The sequence below is a fragment of the Oncorhynchus nerka genome, linkage group LG13 (genome assembly GCF_034236695.1).
Source record: "Oncorhynchus nerka isolate Pitt River linkage group LG13, Oner_Uvic_2.0, whole genome shotgun sequence".
NCBI lineage: Eukaryota > Metazoa > Chordata > Actinopteri > Salmoniformes > Salmonidae > Oncorhynchus > Oncorhynchus nerka.
The window spans coordinates 75,397,509-75,419,629 of NC_088408.1; positions in this window are offsets into that span (position 1 = coordinate 75,397,509).

A 22,121-nucleotide genomic window follows, 5' to 3' on the forward strand; every position below is an offset into this window, starting at 1 on the left:
AACAAACACACACACACACACTCATGCGCGCACACACACATGTTTGTGTATATCTGTGTTTCAGGTGCAGCCTGAGCAACAGAATGTATGTGTGGAGTTTGAGGTGAAGGATATTCTGCCCCTGCTCCCCTCTATGTCCCGCGGAGCCCAACAGAGAGCTACACGGGCTGCACAAGCCCTCCCCTCCACACACACACACACACACACACACACACACACACACACACACACACACACACACACACACACACACACACACACACACACACACACACACACACAACCATGCGTTGTGTATGGCATGGCTCCAGGTAGGCTAGCACACACCAAATCATGAGAAAACAAAAAGATAACTACTTGACACATTGGAAAGAATTAATAAAAAATAGAGCAAACTAGAATGCTACTTTGCCCTAAACAGAGAGTACACAGTGGCAGATTACCTCACCATTGTGACTGACCCAAACTTAATATTTGACTATGTACAGACTCAATGAGCATAGCCTTGCTATTGAGAAAGGCTCTGTAGGCCAACAGATTATGTGCACACTGCCCACAAAATGAGATGGAAACTGAGCTGCACTTCCTAACCTCCTGCCCAATGTATGACCATATTAGAGACACATATTTCCTCAGATTACACAGACCCACAAAGAATTCGAAAGCAAACCCGATGTTGATGAACTGCCATATCTACTGGGGAAATACCACAGTGTGCCATCACATCAGCAAGATTTGTGACCTGTTGTCACAAGAAAAGGGCAACCAGTGAAGAACAAACACCATTGTCAATACAACTCATTTTTATGTTTAGTTATTTTCCCTTTTGTACTTTAATCATTTGCACAATGTTACAACACTGTATATATAGATAATATGACATTTGTAATGTCTTTATTCTTTTGGCACTTCTGTGAGTGTAATGTTTACTGTTCATTTTATTGTTTATTTCACTTTTGTATATTATCTACTTCACTTGCTTTGGCAATGTTAACACATGTTTCCCATGCCAATAAAGCCCCTTGAATTGAATTGAATTGAATATTACTGTACAGTCGGAGCTAGAAACACAAGCATTTCGCTACACCCGCAATAACATCTGCTAAACACGTGTATGTGACCTATAAAATGTGATTTGAAGAGAAAGGGTGTGTCCAGTAAAGTCAATGCTGGCATAATAGGTGGACCCATGCCAGGAAGTAAAGGCAGGAAGTGTCCCCTTCAATCTGGGCTGTAATTTACAAAACATACATTCCATTGCATGAGCCACATCAGTTAACATCATTTGAATTAACATTCTACATTACCATGGCAATCCAGCATCAGGTTAACCATGGAAGTTATTGCATCACATTACCAGGCAGCCACTGCGAGTGTACCCATGAGTTTACTTGTCAATTGCTAGGGTTAGAGCTTCCAAACCCGTTCTATTCATATAGGTAACACCCCATTCTGCGATTCTGTATCTCTCTAACTCTCTTCTAGTCCCATGCTACAGTCTCTATGGATACATAGAACCCCTCACACACACCAAACACAGATGGACAGCCTGGTGGGTCCCATCCAGATCTAGTTGCACACACACACACACACACACACACACACACGCACGCACGCACGCACGCACGCACGCACGCACGCACGCACGCACGCACACACACACATTCCCTTTCCCCTCCTCCTCCCCCACTAAATCCCTGAAATGTTTCTGATATATCTGTGTTCCATTCCAGCCCTGTGTTCTGAGGCCTCGGCTAAGGTCTGTGAGTCATCTGTTCTGAGGCCCCGGCTAAGGTCTGTGTGTCATCTGTTCTGAGGCCTCGGCTAAGGTCTGTGAGTCATCTGTTCTGAGGCCTAGGCTAAGGTCTGTGAGTCATCTGTTCTGAGGCCTCGGCTAAGGTCTGTGAGTCATCTGTTCTGAGGCCTCGGCTAAGGTCTGTGAGTCATCTGTTCTGAGGCCTAGGCTAAGGTCTGTGAGTCATCTGTTCTGAGGCCTAGGCTGTGTGTCTGTGTGTCATCTGTTCTGAGGCCTAGGCTGTGTGTCTGTGAGTCATCTGTTCTGAGACCTCGGCTAAGGTCTGTGAGTCATCTGTTCTGAGGCCTCGGCTAAGGTCTGTGAGTCATCTGTTCTGAGGCCTCGGCTGTGTGTCTGTGAGTCATCTATTCTGAGGCCTCGGCTGTGTGTCTGTGAGTCATCTGTTCTGAGGCCTCGGCTAAGGTCTGTGAGTCATCTGTTCTGAGGCCTCGGCTGTGTGTCTGTGAGTCATCTATTCTGAGGCCTAGGCTAAGGTCTGTGAGTCATCTGTTCTGAGGCCTAGGCTAAGGTCTGTGAGTCATCTGTTCTGAGGCCTAGGCTGTGTGTCTGTGTGTCATCTGTTCTGAGGCCTAGGCTGTGTGTCTGTGAGTCATCTGTTCTGAGACCTCGGCTAAGGTCTGTGAGTCATCTGTTCTGAGGCCTCGGCTAAGGTCTGTGAGTCATCTGTTCTGAGGCCTCGGCTGTGTGTCTGTGAGTCATCTATTCTGAGGCCTAGGTTAAGGTCTGTGAGTCATCTGTTCTGAGGCCTCGGCTGTGTGTCTGTGAGTCATCTGTTCTGAGGCCTCGGCTAAGGTCTGTGAGTCATCTGTTCTGAGGCCTAGGCTAAGGTCTGTGAGTCATCTGTTCTGAGGCCTCGGCTAAGGTCTGTGAGTCATCTGTTCTGAGGCCTAGGCTAAGGTCTGTGAGTCATCTGTTCTGAGGCCTCGGCTAAGGTCTGTGAGTCATCTGTTCTGAGGCCTAGGCTAAGGTCTGTGAGTCATCTGTTCTGAGGCCTAGGCTGTGTGTCTGTGTGTCATCTGTTCTGAGACCTCGGCTAAGGTCTGTGAGTCATCTGTTCTGAGGCCTCGGCTAAGGTCTGTGAGTCATCTGTTCTGAGGCCTCGGCTGTGTGTCTGTGAGTCATCTATTCTGAGGCCTAGGCTAAGGTCTGTGAGTCATCTGTTCTGAGGCCTCGGCTAAGGTCTGTGAGTCATCTGTTCTGAGGCCTCGGCTAAGGTCTGTGAGTCATCTGTTCTGAGGCCTAGGCTAAGGTCTGTGAGTCATCTGTTCTGAGGCCTAGGCTAAGGTCTGTGAGTCATCTGTTCTGAGGCCTAGGCTAAGGTCTGTGAGTCATCTGTTCTGAGGCCTCGGCTAAGGTCTGTGAGTCATCTGTTCTGAGGCCTCGGCTAAGGTCTGTGAGTCATCTGTTCTGAGGCCTAGGCTAAGGTCTGTGAGTCATCTGTTCTGAGGCCTAGGCTAAGGTCTGTGAGTCATCTGTTCTGAGGCCTAGGCTAAGGTCTGTGAGTCATCTGTTCTGAGGCCTCGGCTAAGGTCTGTGAGTCATCTGTTCTGAGGCCTCGGCTAAGGTCTGTGAGTCATCTGTTCTGAGGCCTAGGCTGTGTGTGTGTGTGTGCCTGTGTGTGTGTGTGCGTGTGCGTGTGTGTGTGTGTGAGTGAGCTGTGTTTTAAGGACTGGCTAAGGGCTATATGAGTAGTGTCTCTGGTGGCAATGTGAAGTGTTTAGTTATGCTCATCTGTTACTTCACTATAAACCCTTGGCAGCTCTCACACTTTACTGCCAACCATAGTACAAATCTTTTGTGTGTGTGTTTGTTTGGGTGTAGGTGAGGAGGCGTTGGCTCAGTGTGTGAGGAACTTCCTGCTTGTTGCTGATATTCTAAGGAAGGAGTGGGAAGAGCAGAGGGACAGCGGAGCTGTGTGACATACAGGTGGCATTAGCATCAGCCCAGACCAGCCTGGATACACTCAGGAGGGAGAGAAGTCACACACACACTCCTGACACACACACACCTGACACAAACATACTAGCCCTTGCCCAGTATGTAAGAAGTGATGCAGTCTCAAAATCCCCTCTGTCAACCCTATCCAATCACAGCCTTCCTCATAGAGCCCTGTTCAATCAGAACACTCCTCACAGGGCTCTGTCCAATGAGGGCGCAGGTCTTTCTGATGTGGAATCCGGCATCTCTGAGCTCTCTGTCTCCCAGCAGCCCTCTGTCACCCAGAGGCAAGCCAATCAGAGGAGCAGTAAGGGACTGTCCAGACCTCCCTGGCAGAGCTGACTAATGCATCATCACTGGCTGCCTGGATTCCAATTTTCCAATTATTTTCTTCTTGAAGTGTGTACTCGTTCACTACCCCTTATAGAGGTAAAACATTTAGAGAAGAGAGAGAGAAAGAGAGAGATTAAACAAAAAAACAGGTAAGTTCTTTCATTCTTTCTTTCTTTCATTCTTTCTTTCTTTCTTTCTTTCTTTCTTTCTTTCTTTCTCTCTTGCTCTTCTCTCTCTCGTCACATTTAAAAGAGCCTTTATCCTTCTCTCTCTCTTGTCACGTTTAAAAGAGCCTTTATCCTCTTCTCTCTCTCGTCACGTTTAAAAGAGCCTTTATCCTTCTTTCTCTCTCATCACGTTTAAAAGAGCCTTTTTCCTCTTCTCTCTCTCGTCACGTTTAAAAGAGCCTTTTTCCTCTTCTCTCTCGTCACGTTTAAAAGAGCCTTTTTCCTCTTCTCTCTCTCGTCACGTTTAAAAGAGCCTTTATCCTTCTCTCTCTCTCGTCACGTTTAAAATAGCCTTTATCCTTCTTTCTCTCTCATCACGTTTAAAAGAGCCTTTATCCTCTTCTCTCTCTCTCGTCACATTTAAAAGAGCCTTTATCCTTCTCTCTCTCTCGTCACGTTTAAAAGAGCCTTTATCCTCTTCTCTCTCTCTCGTCACGTTTAAAAGAGCCTTTATCCTTCTTTCTCTCTCATCACGTTTAAAAGAGCCTTTTTCCTTCTCTCTCTCTCGTCACGTTTAAAAGAGCCTTTATCCTCTTCTCTCTCTCTCGTCACGTTTAAAAGAGCCTTTATCCTCTTCTCTCTCGTCACGTTTAAAAGAGCCTTTATCCTCTTCTCTCTCATCACGTTTAAAATAGCCTTTATCCTCTTCTCTCTCTCGTCACGTTTAAAAGAGCCTTTATCCTCTTCTCTCTCTCTCGTCACGTTTAAAAGAGCCTTTATCCTCTTCTCTCTCGTCACGTTTAAAAGAGCCTTTATCCTCTTCTCTCTCTCGTCACGTTTAAAAGAGCCTTTATCCTCTTCTCTCTCTCTCGTCACGTTTAAAAGAGCCTTTATCCTCTTCTCTCTCATCACGTTTAAAAGAGCCTTTATCCTCTTCTCTCTCTCTCGTCACGTTTAAAAGAGCCTTTATCCTCTTCTCTCTCGTCACGTTTAAAAGAACCTTTATCCTCTTCTCTCTCTCGTCACGTTTAAAAGAGCCTTTATCCTTCTCTCTCTCTCTCGTCACGTTTAAAAGAGCCTTTATCCTTCTCTCTCTCTCGTCACGTTTAAAAGAGCCTTTATCCTTCTCTCTCTCTCGTCACGTTTAAAAGAGCCTTTTTCCTCTTCTCTCTCGTCACGTTTAAAAGAGCCTTTTTCCTCTTCTCTCTCTCGTCACGTTTAAAAGAGCCTTTATCCTTCTCTCTCTCTCGTCACGTTTAAAAGAGCCTTTATCCTCTTCTCTCTCTCTCGTCACATTTAAAAAAGCCTTTATCCTTCTCTCTCTCTCGTCACGTTTAAAAGAGCCTTTATCCTCTTCTCTCTCTCTCTCGTCACGTTTAAAAGAGCCTTTATCCTTCTTTCTCTCTCATCACGTTTAAAAGAGCCTTTTTCCTTCTCTCTCTCTCGTCACGTTTAAAAGAGCCTTTATCCTCTTCTCTCTCTCTCGTCACGTTTAAAAGAGCCTTTATCCTCTTCTCTCTCGTCACGTTTAAAAGAGCCTTTATCCTCTTCTCTCTCTCGTCACGTTTAAAAGAGCCTTTATCCTCTTCTCTCTCTCTCGTCACGTTTAAAAGAGCCTTTATCCTCTTCTCTCTCGTCACGTTTAAAAGAGCCTTTATCCTCTTCTCTCTCTCGTCACGTTTAAAAGAGCCTTTATCCTCTTCTCTCTCTCTCGTCACGTTTAAAAGAGCCTTTATCCTCTTCTCTCTCGTCACGTTTAAAAGAGCCTTTATCCTCTTCTCTCTCTCGTCACATTTAAAAGAGCCTTTTTCCTCTTCTCTCTCTCGTCACGTTTAAAAGAGCCTTTATCCTTCTCTCTCTCTCTCGTCACGTTTAAAAGAGCCTTTTTCCTCTTCTCTCTCGTCACATTTAAAATAGCCTTTTTCCTTCTCTCTCTCTCGTCACGTTTAAAAGAGCCTTTATCCTTCTCTCTCTCTCGTCACGTTTAAAAGAGCCTTTATCCTTCTCTCTCTCTCTCGTCACGTTTAAAAGAGCCTTTTTCCTCTTCTCTCTCGTCACGTTTAAAATAGCCTTTTTCCTTCTCTCTCTCTCGTCACGTTTAAAAGAGCCTTTATCCTTCTTTCTCTCTCTCGTCACGTTTAAAAGAGCCTTTATCCTTCTCTCTCATCACGTTTAAAAGAGCCTTTTTCCTCTTCTCTCTCTCGTCACGTTTAAAATAGCCTTTTTCCTTCTCTCTCTCTCGTCACGTTTAAAAGAGCCTTTATCCTTCTTTCTCTCTCTCGTCACGTTTAAAAGAGCCTTTATCATTCTCTGTCTCGTCACGTTTAAAAGAGCCTTTATCCTCTTCTCTCGTCACGTTTAAAAGAGCCTTTATACTCTTCTCTCTCTCTCATCACGTTTAAAAGAGCCTTTATCCTTCTCTCTCTCTCGTCACGTTTAAAAGAGCCTTTATCCTCTTCTCTCTCTCTCGTCACGTTTAAAAGAGCCTTTATCCTTCTCTCTCTCGTCATGTTTAAAAGAGCCTTTATCCTTCTCTCTCTCTCGTCACGTTTAAAAGAGCCTTTATCCTTCTCTCTCTCTCGTCACGTTTAAAAGAGCCTTTATCCTTCTCTCTCTCTCTCGTCACGTTTAAAAGAGCCTTTATCCTTCTCTCTCTCTCGTCACGTTTAAAAGAGCCTTTATCCTTCTCTCTCTCTCTCTCTCGTCACGTTTAAAAGAGCCTTTATCCTTCTCTCTCTCATCACTTTTAAAAGAGCCTTTATCCTCTTCTCTCTCTCGTCACGTTTAAAAGAGCCTTTATCCTTCTCTCTCTCTCGTCACGTTTAAAAGAGCCTTTATCCTCTTCTCTCTCTCTCGTCACATTTAAAAGAGCCTTTATCCTTCTCTCTCTCTCGTCACGTTTAAAAGAGCCTTTATCCTCTTCTCTCTCTCTCTCTCTCGTCACGTTTAAAAGAGCCTTTATCCTCTTCTCTCTCGTCACGTTTAAAAGAGCCTTTATCCTCTTCTCTCTCTCGTCACGTTTAAAAGAGCCTTTATCCTCTTCTCTCTCTCTCGTCACGTTTAAAAGAGCCTTTATCCTCTTCTCTCTCGTCACGTTTAAAAGAGCCTTTATCCTATTCTCTCTCTCGTCACGTTTAAAAGAGCCTTTATCCTCTTCTCTCTCTCTCGTCACGTTTAAAAGAGCCTTTATCCTCTTCTCTCTCGTCACGTTTAAAAGAGCCTTTATCCTCTTCTCTCTCTCGTCACGTTTAAAAGAGCCTTTATCCTCTTCTCTCTCTCTCGTCACGTTTAAAAGAGCCTTTATCCTCTTCTCTCTCGTCACGTTTAAAAGAGCCTTTATCCTCTTCTCTCTCTCGTCACGTTTTAAAGAGCCTTTATCCTTCTCTCTCTCTCGTCACGTTTAAAAGAGCCTTTATCCTCTTCTCTCTCGTCACGTTTAAAAGAGCCTTTATCCTCTTCTCTCTCTCGTCACGTTTAAAAGAGCCTTTATCCTCTTCTCTCTCTCTCGTCACGTTTAAAAGAGCCTTTATCCTTCTCTCTCTCTCGTCACGTTTAAAAGAGCCTTTATCCTTCTCTCTCTCTCGTCACGTTTAAAAGAGCCTTTATCCTCTTCTCTCTCTCGTCACGTTTAAAAGAGCCTTTATCCTCTTCTCTCTCTCGTCACATTTAAAAGAGCCTTTTTCCTCTTCTCTCTCTCGTCACGTTTAAAAGAGCCTTTATCCTTCTCTCTCTCTCTCGTCACGTTTAAAAGAGCCTTTTTCCTCTTCTCTCTCGTCACATTTAAAATAGCCTTTTTCCTTCTCTCTCTCTCGTCACGTTTAAAAGAGCCTTTATCCTTCTCTCTCTCGTCATGTTTAAAAGAGCCTTTATCCTTCTCTCTCTCTCGTCACGTTTAAAAGAGCCTTTATCCTTCTCTCTCTCTCGTCACGTTTAAAAGAGCCTTTATCCTCTCTCTCTCTCTCGTCACGTTTAAAGAGCCTTTATCCTTCTCTCTCTCTCGTCACGTTTAAAAGAGCCTTTATCCTCTCTCTCTCTCGTCACGTTTAAAAGAGCCTTTATCCTTCTCTCTCTCTCTCTCTCTCGTCACGTTTAAAAGAGCCTTTATCCTTCTCTCTCTCATCACGTTTAAAAGAGCCTTTATCCTCTTCTCTCTCTCGTCACGTTTAAAAGAGCCTTTATCCTTCTCTCTCTCTCGTCACGTTTAAAAGAGCCTTTATCCTCTTCTCTCTCTCTCGTCACATTTAAAAGAGCCTTTATCCTTCTCTCTCTCTCGTCACGTTTAAAAGAGCCTTTATCCTCTTCTCTCTCTCTCGTCACGTTTAAAAGAGCCTTTATCCTCTCTCTCTCGTCACGTTTAAAAGAGCCTTTATCCTCTTCTCTCTCGTCACGTTTAAAAGAGCCTTTATCCTCTTCTCTCTCTCTCGTCACGTTTAAAAGAGCCTTTATCCTCTTCTCTCTCTCGTCACGTTTAAAAGAGCCTTTATCCTCTTCTCTCTCTCTCGTCACGTTTAAAAGAGCCTTTATCCTCTCTCTCTCTCTCGTCACGTTTAAAAGAGCCTTTATCCTCTTCTCTCTCTCGTCACGTTTAAAGAGCCTTTATTCTCTCTCTCTCTCTCGTCACGTTTAAAAGAGCCTTTATCCTCTCTCTCTCTCGTCACGTTTAAAAGAGCCTTTATCCTCTCTCTCTCTCTCGTCACGTTTAAAAGCCTTTATCCTCTTCTCTTTATAAAGAGCCTTTATCTCTCTCTCTCGTCACGTTTAAAGAGCCTTTATCCTCTTCTCTCTCTCGTCACGTTTAAAAGAGCCTTTAGTCACTTTAAAGAGCCTTTATCCTCTTCTCTCTCGTCACGTTTAAAAAGAGCCTTTATCCTCTTCTCTCTCTCGTCACGTTTAAAAGAGCCTTTATCCCTCTCTCTATCACGTTTAAAAGAGCCTTTATCCTTTTCTCTCTCTCTCGTCACGTTTAAAAGAGCCTTTATCCTCTCTCTCTCTCTTCTCTCTCTCTCTCGTCACGTTTAAAAGAGCCTTTATCCTCTTCTCTCTCTCGTCACGTTTAAAGAGCCTTTATCCTCTCTCTCTCTCTCATCACGTTTAAAGAGCCTTTATCCTCTTCTCTCTCTCGTCACGTTTAAAAGAGCCTTTATCCTCTCTCTCTCTCGTCACGTTTAAAAGAGCCTTTATCCTCTCTCTCTCTCTCGTCACGTTTAAAAGAGCCTTTATCCTTCTCTCTTATCACGTTTAAAAGAGCCTTCCTCTCTCTCTCTCGTTTCACGTTTAAAAGAGCCTTTATCCTCTTCTCTCTCTCGTCACGTTTAAAAGAGCCTTTATCCTCTTCTCTCTCTCTCGTCACGTTTAAAAGAGCCTTTATCCTTCTCTCTCTCTCGTCACGTTTAAAAGAGCCTTTATCCTTCTCTCTCTCTCGTCACGTTTAAAAGAGCCTTTATCCTCTTCTCTCTCTCGTCACGTTTAAAGAGCCTTTATCCTCTTCTCTCTCTCGTCACATTTAAAAGAGCCTTTTTCCTCTTCTCTCTCTCGTCACGTTTAAAAGAGCCTTTATCCTTCTCTCTCTCTCTCGTCACGTTTAAAAGAGCCTTTTTCCTCTTCTCTCTCGTCACATTTAAAATAGCCTTTTTCCTTCTCTCTCTCTCGTCACGTTTAAAAGAGCCTTTATCCTTCTCTCTCTCTCGTCACGTTTAAAAGAGCCTTTATCCTTCTCTCTCTCTCTCGTCACGTTTAAAAGAGCCTTTATCCTTCTCTCTCTCGTCACGTTTAAAAGAGCCTTTATCCTTCTCTCTCATCACGTTTAAAAGAGCCTTTTTCCTCTTCTCTCTCTCGTCACGTTTAAAATAGCCTTTTTCCTCCTCTCTCTCTCGTCACGTTTAAAAGAGCCTTTATCCTTCTTTCTCTCTCTCGTCACGTTTAAAAGAGCCTTTATCCTTCTCTCTCTCATCACGTTTAAAAGAGCCTTTATCCTTCTCTCTCTCGTCACGTTTAAAAGAGCCTTTATCCTCTTCTCTCGTCACGTTTAAAAGAGCCTTTATACTCTTCTCTCTCTCTCATCACGTTTAAAAGAGCCTTTATACTCTTCTCTCTCTCTCATCACGTTTAAAAGAGCCTTTATACTCTTCTCTCTCTCGTCACGTTTAAAAGAGCCTTTATCCTCTTCTCTCTCTCGTCACGTTTAAAAGAGCCTTTATCCTTCTCTCTCTCTCGTCACGTTTAAAAGAGCCTTTATCCTTCTCTCTCTCTCGTCACGTTTAAAAGAGCCTTTATCCTTCTCTCTCTCTCTCGTCACGTTTAAAAGAGCCTTTATCCTTCTCTCTCTCTCGTCACGTTTAAAAGAGCCTTTATCCTTCTCTCTCTCTCTCGTCACGTTTAAAAGAGCCTTTATCCTCTCTCTCTCTCTCACATTTTAAAGAGCCTTTATCCTTCTCTCTCTCTCGTCACGTTTAAAAGAGCCTTTATCCTTCTCTCTCTCTCGTCACGTTTAAAAGAGCCTTTATCCTCTCTCTCTCTCTCTCGTCACGTTTAAAGAGCCTTTATCCTTCTCTCTCTCTCTCGTCACGTTTAAAAGAGCCTTTATCCTCTCTCTCTCTCGTCACGTTTAAAAGAGCCTTTATCCTTCTCTCTCTCTCGTCACGTTTAAAAGAGCCTTTATCCTCTTCTCTCGTCACGTTTAAAAGAGCCTTTATCCTCTTCTCTCTCTCTCGTCACGTTTAAAAGAGCCTTTATACTCTTCTCTCTCTCGTCACGTTTAAAAGAGCCTTTATCCTCTTCTCTCTCTCTCGTCACGTTTAAAGAGCCTTTATCCTCTTCTCTCTCTCTCGTCACGTTTAAAAGAGCCTTTATCCTCTCTCTCTCGTCACGTTTAAAGAGCCTTTATCCTCTCTCTCTCGTCACGTTTAAAAGAGCCTTTATCCTCTCTCTCTCTCGTCACGTTTAAAGAGCCTTTATCCTTCTCTCTCTCTCTCGTCACGTTTAAAAGAGCCTTTATCGTTTAAAGAGCCTTCTCTCTCTCTCGTCACGTTTAAAAGAGCCTTTATCCTCTCTCTCTCTCGTCACGTTTAAAAGAGCCTTTATCCTTCTCTCTCTCTCGTCACGTTTAAAAGAGCCTTTATCCTCTTCTCTCTCTCTCGTCACGTTTAAAAGAGCCTTTATCCCTCTCTCTCTCGTCACGTTTAAAAGAGCCTTTATCCTTCTCTCTCTCTCGTCACGTTTAAAAGAGCCTTTATCCTTCTCTCTCTCTCGTCACGTTTAAAAGAGCCTTTATCCTCTTCTCTCTCTCGTCACGTTTAAAAGAGCCTTTATCCTTCTCTCTCTCTCGTCACGTTTAAAGAGCCTTTATCCTCTTCTCTCTCTCGTCACGTTTAAAGAGCCTTTATCCTTCTCTCTCTCTCGTCACGTTTAAAGAGCCTTTATCCTTCTTTCTCTCTCTCGTCACGTTTAAAGAGCCTTTATCCTTCTTCTCTCTCGTCACGTTTAAAGAGCCTTTATCCTCTTCTCTCTCTCGTCACGTTTAAAAGAGCCTTTATCTCTTCTCTCTCTCGTCACGTTTAAAAAGAGCCTTTATCCTTCTCTCTCTCTCGTCACGTTTAAAAGAGCCTTTATCCTCTCTCTCTCGTCACGTTTAAAAGAGCCTTTATCCTCTCTCTCTCTCTCGTCACGTTTAAAAGAGCCTTTATCCTTCTCTCTCTCGTCACGTTTAAAGAGCCTTTATCCTCTTCTCTCTCTCGTCACGTTTAAAAGAGCCTTTATCCTCTCTCTCTCTCGTCACGTTTAAAAGAGCCTTTATCCTCTTCTCTCTCTCTCGTCACGTTTAAAAGAGCCTTTATCCTCTTCTCTCTCTCTCGTCACGTTTAAAAGAGCCTTTATCCTTCTCTCTCTCTCGTCACGTTTAAAGAGCCTTTATCCTTTCTCTCTCTCTCGTCACGTTTAAAGAGCCTTTATCCTTCTTCTCTCTCTCGTCACGTTTAAAAGAGCCTTTATCCTCTTCTCTCTCTCGTCACGTTTAAAAGAGCCTTTATCCTCTTCTCTCTCTCGTCACGTTTAAAAAGAGCCTTTATCCTTCTTCTCTCTCTCGTCACGTTTAAAAGAGCCTTTATCCTTCTCTCTCTCGTCACATTTAAAAGAGCCTTTATCCTTCTCTCTCTCGTCACGTTTAAAAGAGCCTTTATCCTTCTCTCTCTCTCGTCACGTTTAAAAGAGCCTTTATCCTCTCTCTCTCTCGTCACGTTTAAAAGAGCCTTTATCCTTCTCTTCTCTCTCTCGTCACGTTTAAAGAGCCTTTATCCTCTTCTCTCTCGTCACGTTTAAAGAGCCTTTTATCCTCTTCTCTCTCTCGTCACGTTTAAAAGAGCCTTTATCCTCTTCTCTCTCTCGTCACGTTTAAAAGAGCCTTTATCCTCTTTCTCTCTCTCGTCACGTTTAAAAGAGCCTTTATCCTCTTCTCTCTCTCGTCACGTTTAAAAGAGCCTTTATCACGTTTAAAGAGCCTATCTCTCTCTCTCTCGTCACGTTTAAAAGAGCCTTTATCCTCTTCTCTCTCTCATCACGTTTAAAGAGCCTTTATCCTCTTCTCTCTCTCGTCACGTTTAAAAGAGCCTTTATCCTCTTCTCTCTCTCTCGTCACGTTTAAAAGAGCCTTTATCCTCTTCTCTCTCGTCACGTTTAAAGAGCCTTTATCCTCTTCTCTCTCTCGTCACGTTTAAAAGAGCCTTTATCCTTCTCTCTCTCTCGTCACGTTTAAAAGAGCCTTTATCCTCTCTCTCTCGTCACGTTTAAAAGAGCCTTTATCCTCTCTCTCTCTCGTCACGTTTAAAAGAGCCTTTATCCTCTTCTCTCTCTCTCGTCACGTTTAAAAGAGCCTTTATCCTTCTCTCTCTCTCGTCACGTTTAAAAGAGCCTTTATCCTTCTCTCTCTCTCGTCACGTTTAAAAGAGCCTTTATCCTCTTCTCTCTCTCGTCACGTTTAAAAGAGCCTTTATCCTCTTCTCTCTCTCGTCACATTTAAAAGAGCCTTTTTCCTCTTCTCTCTCTCGTCACGTTTAAAAGAGCCTTTATCCTTCTCTCTCTCTCGTCACGTTTAAAAGAGCCTTTTTCCTCTTCTCTCTCGTCACATTTAAAATAGCCTTTTTCCTTCTCTCTCTCTCGTCACGTTTAAAAGAGCCTTTATCCTTCTCTCTCTCTCGTCACGTTTAAAAGAGCCTTTATCCTTCTCTCTCTCTCGTCACGTTTAAAAGAGCCTTTATCCTTCTTCTCTCTCGTCACGTTTAAAAGAGCCTTTATCCTTCTCTCTCTCTCGCCACGTTTAAAAGAGCCTTTATCCTTCTCTCTCTCTCTCGTCACGTTTAAAAGAGCCTTTATCCTCTTCTCTCTCTCGTCACGTTTAAAAGAGCCTTTATCCTCTCTCTCTCTCTCTCGTCACGTTTAAAGAGCCTTTATCCTCTCTCTCTTCATCACGTTTAAAGAGCCTTTATCTCTTCTCTCTCTCGTCACGTTTAAAGAGCCTTTATCCTTCTCTCTCTCTCGTCACGTTTAAAAGAGCCTTTATCCTTCTTCTCTCTCTCTCGTCACGTTTAAAAGAGCCTTTATCCTTCTCTCTCTCTCGTCACGTTTAAAAGAGCCTTTATCCTCTTCTCTCTCTCTCGTCACGTTTAAAGAGCCTTTATCCTCTTCTCTCTCTCGTCACGTTTAAAGAGCCTTTATCCTCTTCTCTCTCTCGTCACGTTTAAAAAGAGCCTTTATCCTCTTCTCTCTCTCTCGTCACGTTTAAAGAGCCTTTATCCTCTTCTCTCTCGTCACGTTTAAAGAGCCTTTATCCTCTTCTCTCTCTCGTCACGTTTAAAGAGCCTTTATCCTTCTCTCTCTCTCTCTCACGTTTAAAGAGCCTTTATCCTCTTCTCTCTCGTCACGTTTAAAGAGCCTTTATCCTCTTCTCTCTCTCGTCACGTTTAAAGAGCCTTTATCCTTCTCTCTCTCTCGTCACGTTTAAAAGAGCCTTTATCCTTCTCTCTCTCTCGTCACGTTTAAAGAGCCTTTATCCTCTCTCTCTCTCGTCACGTTTAAAAGAGCCTTTATCCTCTTCTCTCTCTCGTCACGTTTAAAAAGAGCCTTTATCCTCTTCTCTCTCTCGTCACGTTTAAAGAGCCTTTTTCCTCTTCTCTCTCTCGTCACGTTTAAAAAGAGCCTTTATCCTTCTCTCTCTCTCGTCACGTTTAAAAGAGCCTTTTTCCTTCTCTCTCTCGTCACATTTAAAATAGCCTTTTTCCTTCTCTCTCTCTCGTCACGTTTAAAGAGCCTTTATCCTTCTCTCTCTCTCGTCACGTTTAAAAGAGCCTTTATCCTTCTCTCTCTCTCGTCACGTTTAAAAGAGCCTTTATCCTTCTTCTCTCTCTCGTCACGTTTAAAGAGCCTTTATCCTTCTCTCTCATCACGTTTAAAGAGCCTTTTCCTCTCTCTCTCTCGTCACGTTTAAAAGAGCCTTTATCCCTCCTCTCTCTCTCGTCACGTTTAAAGAGCCTTTATCCTTCTCTTCTCTCTCGTCACGTTTAAAGAGCCTTTATCCTTCTCTCTCTCATCACGTTTAAAAGAGCCTTTATCCTTCTCTCTCTCGTCACGTTTAAAAGAGCCTTTATCCTCTCTTCTCTCGTCACGTTTAAAAGAGCCTTTATCCTCTTCTCTCTCTCATCACGTTTAAAAGAGAGTCACGTTTAAAAGAGCCTTTATCCTCTCTCTCTCTCTCGTCACGTTTAAAAGAGCCTTTATCCTCTTCTCTCTCTCTCGTCACGTTTAAAAGAGCCTTTATCCTCTTCTCTCTCTCTCGTCACGTTTAAAAGAGCCTTTATCCTCTTCTCTTTATCCTTTTCTCTTCTCTCTCTCGTCACGTTTAAAAGAGCCTTTATCTCTCTCTCTCTCTCGTCACGTTTAAAAAGAGCCTTTATCCTCTTCTCTCTCGTCACGTTTAAAGAGCCTTTATCCCTTCTCTCTCTCGTCACGTTTAAAAGAGCCTTTATCCTCTTCTCTCTCTCGTCACGTTTAAAAGAGCCTTTATCCTCTTCTCTCTCTCGTCACGTTTAAAGAGCCTTTATCCGTTTAAAGAGCCTTTATCCTCTTCTCTCTCTCTCGTCACGTTTAAAAGAGCCTTTATCCTCTTCTCTCTCTCGTCACGTTTAAAAGAGCCTTTATCCTCTCTCTCTCTCGTCACGTTTAAAAGAGCCTTTATCCTTCTCTCTCTCGTCACATTTAAAAGAGCCTTTTCCTCTCTCTCTCTCGTCACGTTTAAAAGAGCCTTTATCCTCTCTCTCTCTCTCGTCACGTTTAAAAGAGCCTTTTTCCTCTTCTTCTCTCTCGTCACGTTTAAAATAGCCTTTATCCTTCTCTCTCTCTCGTCACGTTTAAAAAGAGCCTTTATCTCTCTCTCTCTCGTCACGTTTAAAAGAGCCTTTATCCTCTCTCTCTCTCTCGTCACGTTTAAAAGAGCCTTTATCCTTCTCTCTCTCTCGTCACGTTTAAAAGAGCCTTTATCCTCTCTCTCTCTCGTCACGTTTAAAAGAGCCTTTATCTTCTCTCTCTCGTCACGTTTAAAGAGCCTTTATCCTTCTCTCTCTCGTCACGTTAAAAGAGCCTTTATCCTCTCTCTCTCTCTCGTCACGTTTAAAAGAGCCTTTATCCTTCTCTCTCTCGTCACGTTTAAAGAGCCTTTATCCTCTTCTCTCTCTCTCGTCACGTTTAAAAAGAGCCTTTATCCTTCTCTCTCTCTCGTCACGTTTAAAGAGCCTTTATCCTCTTCTCTCTCTCTCTCTCTCGTCACGTTTAAAAAGAGCCTTTATCCTCTTCTCTCTCGTCACGTTTAAAAGAGCCTTTATCTCTCTTCTCTCTCTCGTCACGTTTAAAGAGCCTTTATCCTCTTCTCTCTCTCGTCACGTTTAAAAGAGCCTTTATCCTCTTCTTCTCTCTCGTCACGTTTAAAAGAGCCTTTATCCTCTTCTCTCTCTCGTCACGTTTAAAGAGCCTTTTCTCTCTCTCTCTCACGTTTAAAAGAGCCTTTATCTCTTCTCTCTCTCGTCACGTTTAAAGAGCCTTTATCCTCTCTCTCTCTCGTCACGTTTAAAAGAGCCTTTATCCTCTTCTCTCTCGTCACGTTTAAAAGAGCCTTTATCCTCTTCTCTCTCTCGTCACGTTTAAAAGAGCCTTTATCCTCTTCTCTCTCTCGTCACGTTTAAAAGAGCCTTTATCCTCTTCTCTCTCTCGTCACGTTTAAAAGAGCCTTTATCCTTCTCTCTCTCTCGTCACGTTTAAAAGAGCCTTTATCCTTCTCTCTCTCTCGTCACGTTTAAAAGAGCCTTTATCCTCTTCTCTCTCTCGTCACGTTTAAAAGAGCCTTTATCCTCTTCTCTCTCTCGTCACATTTAAAAGAGCCTTTTTCCTCTTCTCTCTCTCGTCACGTTTAAAAGAGCCTTTATCCTTCTCTCTCTTCGTTTAAAGAGCCTTTTCTCTCTCTCGTCACGTTTAAAAGAGCCTTTTTCCTTCTCTCTCTCTCGTCACGTTTAAAAGAGCCTTTATCCTTCTCTCTCTCTCTCGTCACGTTTAAAAGAGCCTTTATCCTCTTCTCTCTCTCTCGTCACGTTTAAAAGAGCCTTTATCCTTCTTTCTCTCTCTCGTCACGTTTAAAAGAGCCTTTATCCTTCTCTCTCATCACGTTTAAAAGAGCCTTTTTCCTCTTCTCTCTCTCGTCACGTTTAAAATAGCCTTTTTCCTCCTCTCTCTCTCGTCACGTTTAAAAGAGCCTTTATCCTTCTTTCTCTCTCTCGTCACGTTTAAAAGAGCCTTTATCCTTCTCTCTCTCATCACGTTTAAAAGAGCCTTTATCCTTCTCTCTCTCGTCACGTTTAAAAGAGCCTTTATCCTCTTCTCTCGTCACGTTTAAAAGAGCCTTTATACTCTTCTCTCTCTCTCATCACGTTTAAAAGAGCCTTTATACTCTTCTCTCTCTCGTCACGTTTAAAGAGCCTCCTCTCTCTCTCTCGTCACGTTTAAAAGAGCCTTTATCCTCTTCTCTCTCTCGTCACGTTTAAAAGAGCCTTTATCCTTCTCTCTCTCTCGTCACGTTTAAAGAGCCTTTATCTCTTCTCTCTCTCGTCACGTTTAAAAGAGCCTTTATCCTCTTCTCTCTCTCGTCACGTTTAAAGAGCCTTTATCTTCTTCTCTCTCTCGTCACGTTTAAAAGAGCCTTTATTTCTCTCTCTCTCTCGTCACGTTTAAAGAGCCTTTATCCTCTTCTCTCTCTCGTCACGTTTAAAGAGCCTTTATCCTCTTCTCTCTCTCTCGTCACGTTTAAAAGAGCCTTTATCCTCTCTCTCTCTCTCACGTTTAAAAGAGCCTTTATCCTCTCTCTCTCTCTCGTCACGTTTAAAGAGCCTTTATCTCTCTTCTCTCTCGTCACGTTTAAAGAGCCTTTATCCTCTTCTCTCTCGTCACGTTTAAAGAGCCTTTATCCTCTTCTCTCTCTCGTCACGTTTAAAAGAGCCTTTATCCTCTCTCTCTCTCTCGTCACGTTTAAAAGAGCCTTTATCCTCTTCTCTCTCGTCACGTTTAAAAGAGCCTTTATCCTCTCTCTCTCTCTCGTCACGTTTAAAGAGCCTTTATCCTCTTCTTCTCTCTCGTCACGTTTAAAAGAGCCTTTATCCTCTTCTCTCTCTCTCGTCACGTTTAAAAGAGCCTTTATCCTCTCTCTCTCTCGTCACGTTTAAAGAGCCTTTATCTCTTCTCTCTCTCGTCACGTTTAAAAGAGCCTTTATCCGTTTCTTTTCTCTTCTCTCTCGTCACGTTTAAAAGAGCCTTTATCCTCTTCTCTCTCTCGTCACGTTTTAAAGAGCCTTTATCTCTCTCTCTCTCTCTCACGTTTAAAAGAGCCTTTATCCTCTCTCTCTCTCGTCACGTTTTAAAGAGCCTTTATCCTCTCTCTCTCTCGTCACGTTTAAAGAGCCTTTATCCTCTTCTCTCTCTCGTCACATTTAAAAGAGCCTTTATCCTCTTCTCTCTCTCGTCACGTTTAAAAGAGCCTTTATCCTCTCTCTCTCTCTCGTCACGTTTAAAAGAGCCTTTTTCCTCTTCTCTCTCGTCACATTTAAAATAGCCTTTTTCCTTCTCTCTCTCTCGTCACGTTTAAAAGAGCCTTTATCCTCCTTCTCTCTCTCGTCACGTTTAAAAGAGCCTTTATCCTTCTCTCTCTCTCGTCACGTTTAAAAGAGCCTTTATCCTTCTCTCTCTCTCGTCACGTTTAAAAGAGCCTTTATCCTTCTTCTCTCTCTCGTCACGTTTAAAAGAGCCTTTATCCTCTCTCTCTCTCGTCACGTTTAAAAGAGCCTTTATCCTTCTCTCTCTCTCGTCACGTTTAAAAGAGCCTTTATCCTTCTCTCTCTCTCTCTCTCGTCACGTTTAAAGAGCCTTTATCCTTCTCTCTCTCATCGTTTAAAGAGCCTTTATCCTCTTCTCTCTCTCGTCACGTTTAAAGAGCCTTTATCCTTCTCTCTCTCGTCACGTTTAAAGAGCCTTTATCTCTTCTCTCTCTCTCGTCACGTTTAAAAGAGCCTTTATCCTTCTCTCTCTCTCGTCACGTTTAAAAGAGCCTTTATCCTCTCTCTCTCTCTCTCTCGTCACGTTTAAAAGAGCCTTTATCCTCTCTCTCTCGTCGTTTAAAAGAGCCTTTATCCTCTTCTCTCTCTCGTCACGTTTAAAGAGCCTTTATCCTCTTCTCTCTCTCTCGTCACGTTTAAAAGAGCCTTTATCCTCTTCTCTCTCTCGTCACGTTTAAAAGAGCCTTTATCCTATTCTCTCTCTCGTCACGTTTAAAAGAGCCTTTATCTCTCTCTCTCTCGTCACGTTTAAAGAGCCTTTATCCTCTTCTCTCTCTCGTCACGTTTAAAAGAGCCTTTATCCTCTTCTCTCTCTCTCGTCACGTTTAAAAGAGCCTTTATCCTCTTCTCTCTCGTCACGTTTAAAAGAGCCTTTATCCTCTTCTCTCTCTCGTCACGTTTAAAGAGCCTTTATCCTCTTCTCTCTCTCTCGTCACGTTTAAAGAGCCTTTATCCTCTTCTCTCTCGTCACGTTTAAAAGAGCCTTTATCCTCTTCTCTCTCTCGTCACGTTTAAAAGAGCCTTTATCTCTCTCTCTCTCGTTTAAAAGAGCCTTTATCCTCTTCTCTCTCGTCACGTTTAAAAGAGCCTTTATCCTCTTCTCTCTCTCGTCACGTTTTAAAGAGCCTTTATCCTTCTCTCTCTCTCTCTCTCGTCACGTTTAAAAGAGCCTTTATCCTCTTCTCTCTCGTCACGTTTAAAAGAGCCTTTATCCTCTTCTCTCTCTCGTCACGTTTAAAAGAGCCTTTATCCTCTTCTCTCTCTCGTCACGTTTAAAAGAGCCTTTATCCTTTATCACGTTTAAAGAGCCTTTATCCTTCTCTCTCTCTCGTCACGTTTAAAAGAGCCTTTATCCTTCTCTCTCTCTCGTCACGTTTAAAAGAGCCTTTATCCTCTTCTCTCTCTCGTCACGTTTAAAAGAGCCTTTATCCTCTTCTCTCTCTCGTCACATTTAAAAGAGCCTTTTTCCTCTTCTCTCTCTCGTCACGTTTAAAAGAGCCTTTATCCTTCTCTCTCTCTCTCGTCACGTTTAAAAGAGCCTTTTTCCTCTTCTCTCTCGTCACATTTAAAATAGCCTTTTTCCTTCTCTCTCTCTCGTCACGTTTAAAAGAGCCTTTATCCTTCTCTCTCTCTCGTCACGTTTAAAAGAGCCTTTATCCTTCTCTCTCTCTCTCGTCACGTTTAAAAGAGCCTTTATCCTTCTTTCTCTCTCTCGTCACGTTTAAAAGAGCCTTTATCCTTCTCTCTCATCACGTTTAAAAGAGCCTTTTTCCTCTTCTCTCTCTCGTCACGTTTAAAATAGCCTTTTTCCTCCTCTCTCTCTCGTCACGTTTAAAAGAGCCTTTATCCTTCTTTCTCTCTCTCGTCACGTTTAAAAGAGCCTTTATCCTTCTCTCTCTCATCACGTTTAAAAGAGCCTTTATCCTTCTCTCTCTCGTCACGTTTAAAAGAGCCTTTATCCTCTTCTCTCGTCACGTTTAAAAGAGCCTTTATACTCTTCTCTCTCTCTCATCACGTTTAAAAGAGCCTTTATACTCTTCTCTCTCTCGTCACGTTTAAAAGAGCCTTTATCCTCTTCTCTCTCTCTCGTCACGTTTAAAAGAGCCTTTATCCTTCTCTCTCTCTCGTCACGTTTAAAAGAGCCTTTATCCTCTCTCTCTCTCGTCACGTTTAAAGAGCCTTTATCACGTTTAAAAGAGCCTTTATCCTCTTCTCTCTCTCGTCACGTTTAAAAGAGCCTTTATCCTCTTCTCTCTCTCGTCACGTTTAAAGAGCCTTTATCCTTCTCTCTCTCTCGTCACGTTTAAAGAGCCTTTATCCTCTTCTCTCTCGTCACGTTTAAAGAGCCTTTATCCTTCTCTCTCTCTCTCACGTTTAAAAGAGCCTTTATCCTCTCTCTCTCTCGTCACGTTTAAAGAGCCTTTATCCTTCTCTCTCTCTCGTCACGTTTAAAAGAGCCTTTATCCTCTTCTCTCTCTCGTCACGTTTAAAGAGCCTTTATCCTCTTCTCTCTCGTCACGTTTAAAAGAGCCCTTTATCCTCTCTCTCTCTCTCGTCACGTTTAAAAGAGCCTTTATCCTCTTCTCTCTCGTCACGTTTAAAGAGCCTTTATCCTCTTCTCTCTCTCGTCACGTTTAAAAGAGCCTTTATCCTCTCTCTCTCTCTCGTCACGTTTAAAAGAGCCTTTATCCTCTCTCTCTCTCGTCACGTTTAAAGAGCCTTTATCCTCTTCTCTCTCTCGTCCGTTTAAAAGAGCCTTTATCCTCTCTCTCTCTCTCGTCACGTTTAAAGAGCCTTTATCCTCTTCTCTCTTCACGTTTAAAAGAGCCTTTATCCTCTTCTCTCTCTCGTCACGTTTAAAAGAGCCTTTATCCTCTTCTCTCTCTCGTCACGTTTAAAGAGCCTTTATCCTTCTCTCTCTCTCGTCACGTTTAAAGAGCCTTTATCCTTCTCTCTCTCTCGTCACGTTTAAAGAGCCTTTATCCTTCTCTCTCTCGTCGTTTAAAGAGCCTTTATCCTCTTCTCTCTCTCGTCACGTTTAAAAGAGCCTTTATCCTCTTCTCTCTCGTCCGTTTAAAGAGCCTTTATCCTCTTCTCTCTCTCGTCACGTTTAAAAGAGCCTTTATCTCTTCTCTCTCTCTCGTCACGTTTAAAAGAGCCTTTATCCTCCTTCTCTCTCTCGTCACGTTTTAAAGAGCCTTTATCCTTCTCTCTCTCTCGTCACGTTTAAAAGAGCCTTTATCCTCTTCTCTCTCGTCACATTTAAAGAGCCTTTTCCTCTTCTCTCTCTCGTCACGTTTAAAAGAGCCTTTATCCTTCTCTCTCTCTCTCGTCACGTTTAAAAGAGCCTTTTTCCTCTTCTCTCTCGTCACATTTAAAATAGCCTTTTTCCTTCTCTCTCTCTCGTCACGTTTAAAAGAGCCTTTATCCTTCTCTCTCTCGTCATGTTTAAAAGAGCCTTTATCCTTCTCTCTCTCTCGTCACGTTTAAAAGAGCCTTTATCCTTCTCTCTCTCTCGTCACGTTTAAAAGAGCCTTTATCCTTCTCTCTCTCTCTCGTCACGTTTAAAAGAGCCTTTATCCTTCTCTCTCTCTCGTCACGTTTAAAAGAGCCTTTATCCTTCTCTCTCTCTCGTCACGTTTAAAAGAGCCTTTATCCTTCTCTCTCTCTCTCTCGTCACGTTTAAAAGAGCCTTTATCCTTCTCTCTCTCATCGTTTAAAAGAGCCTTTATC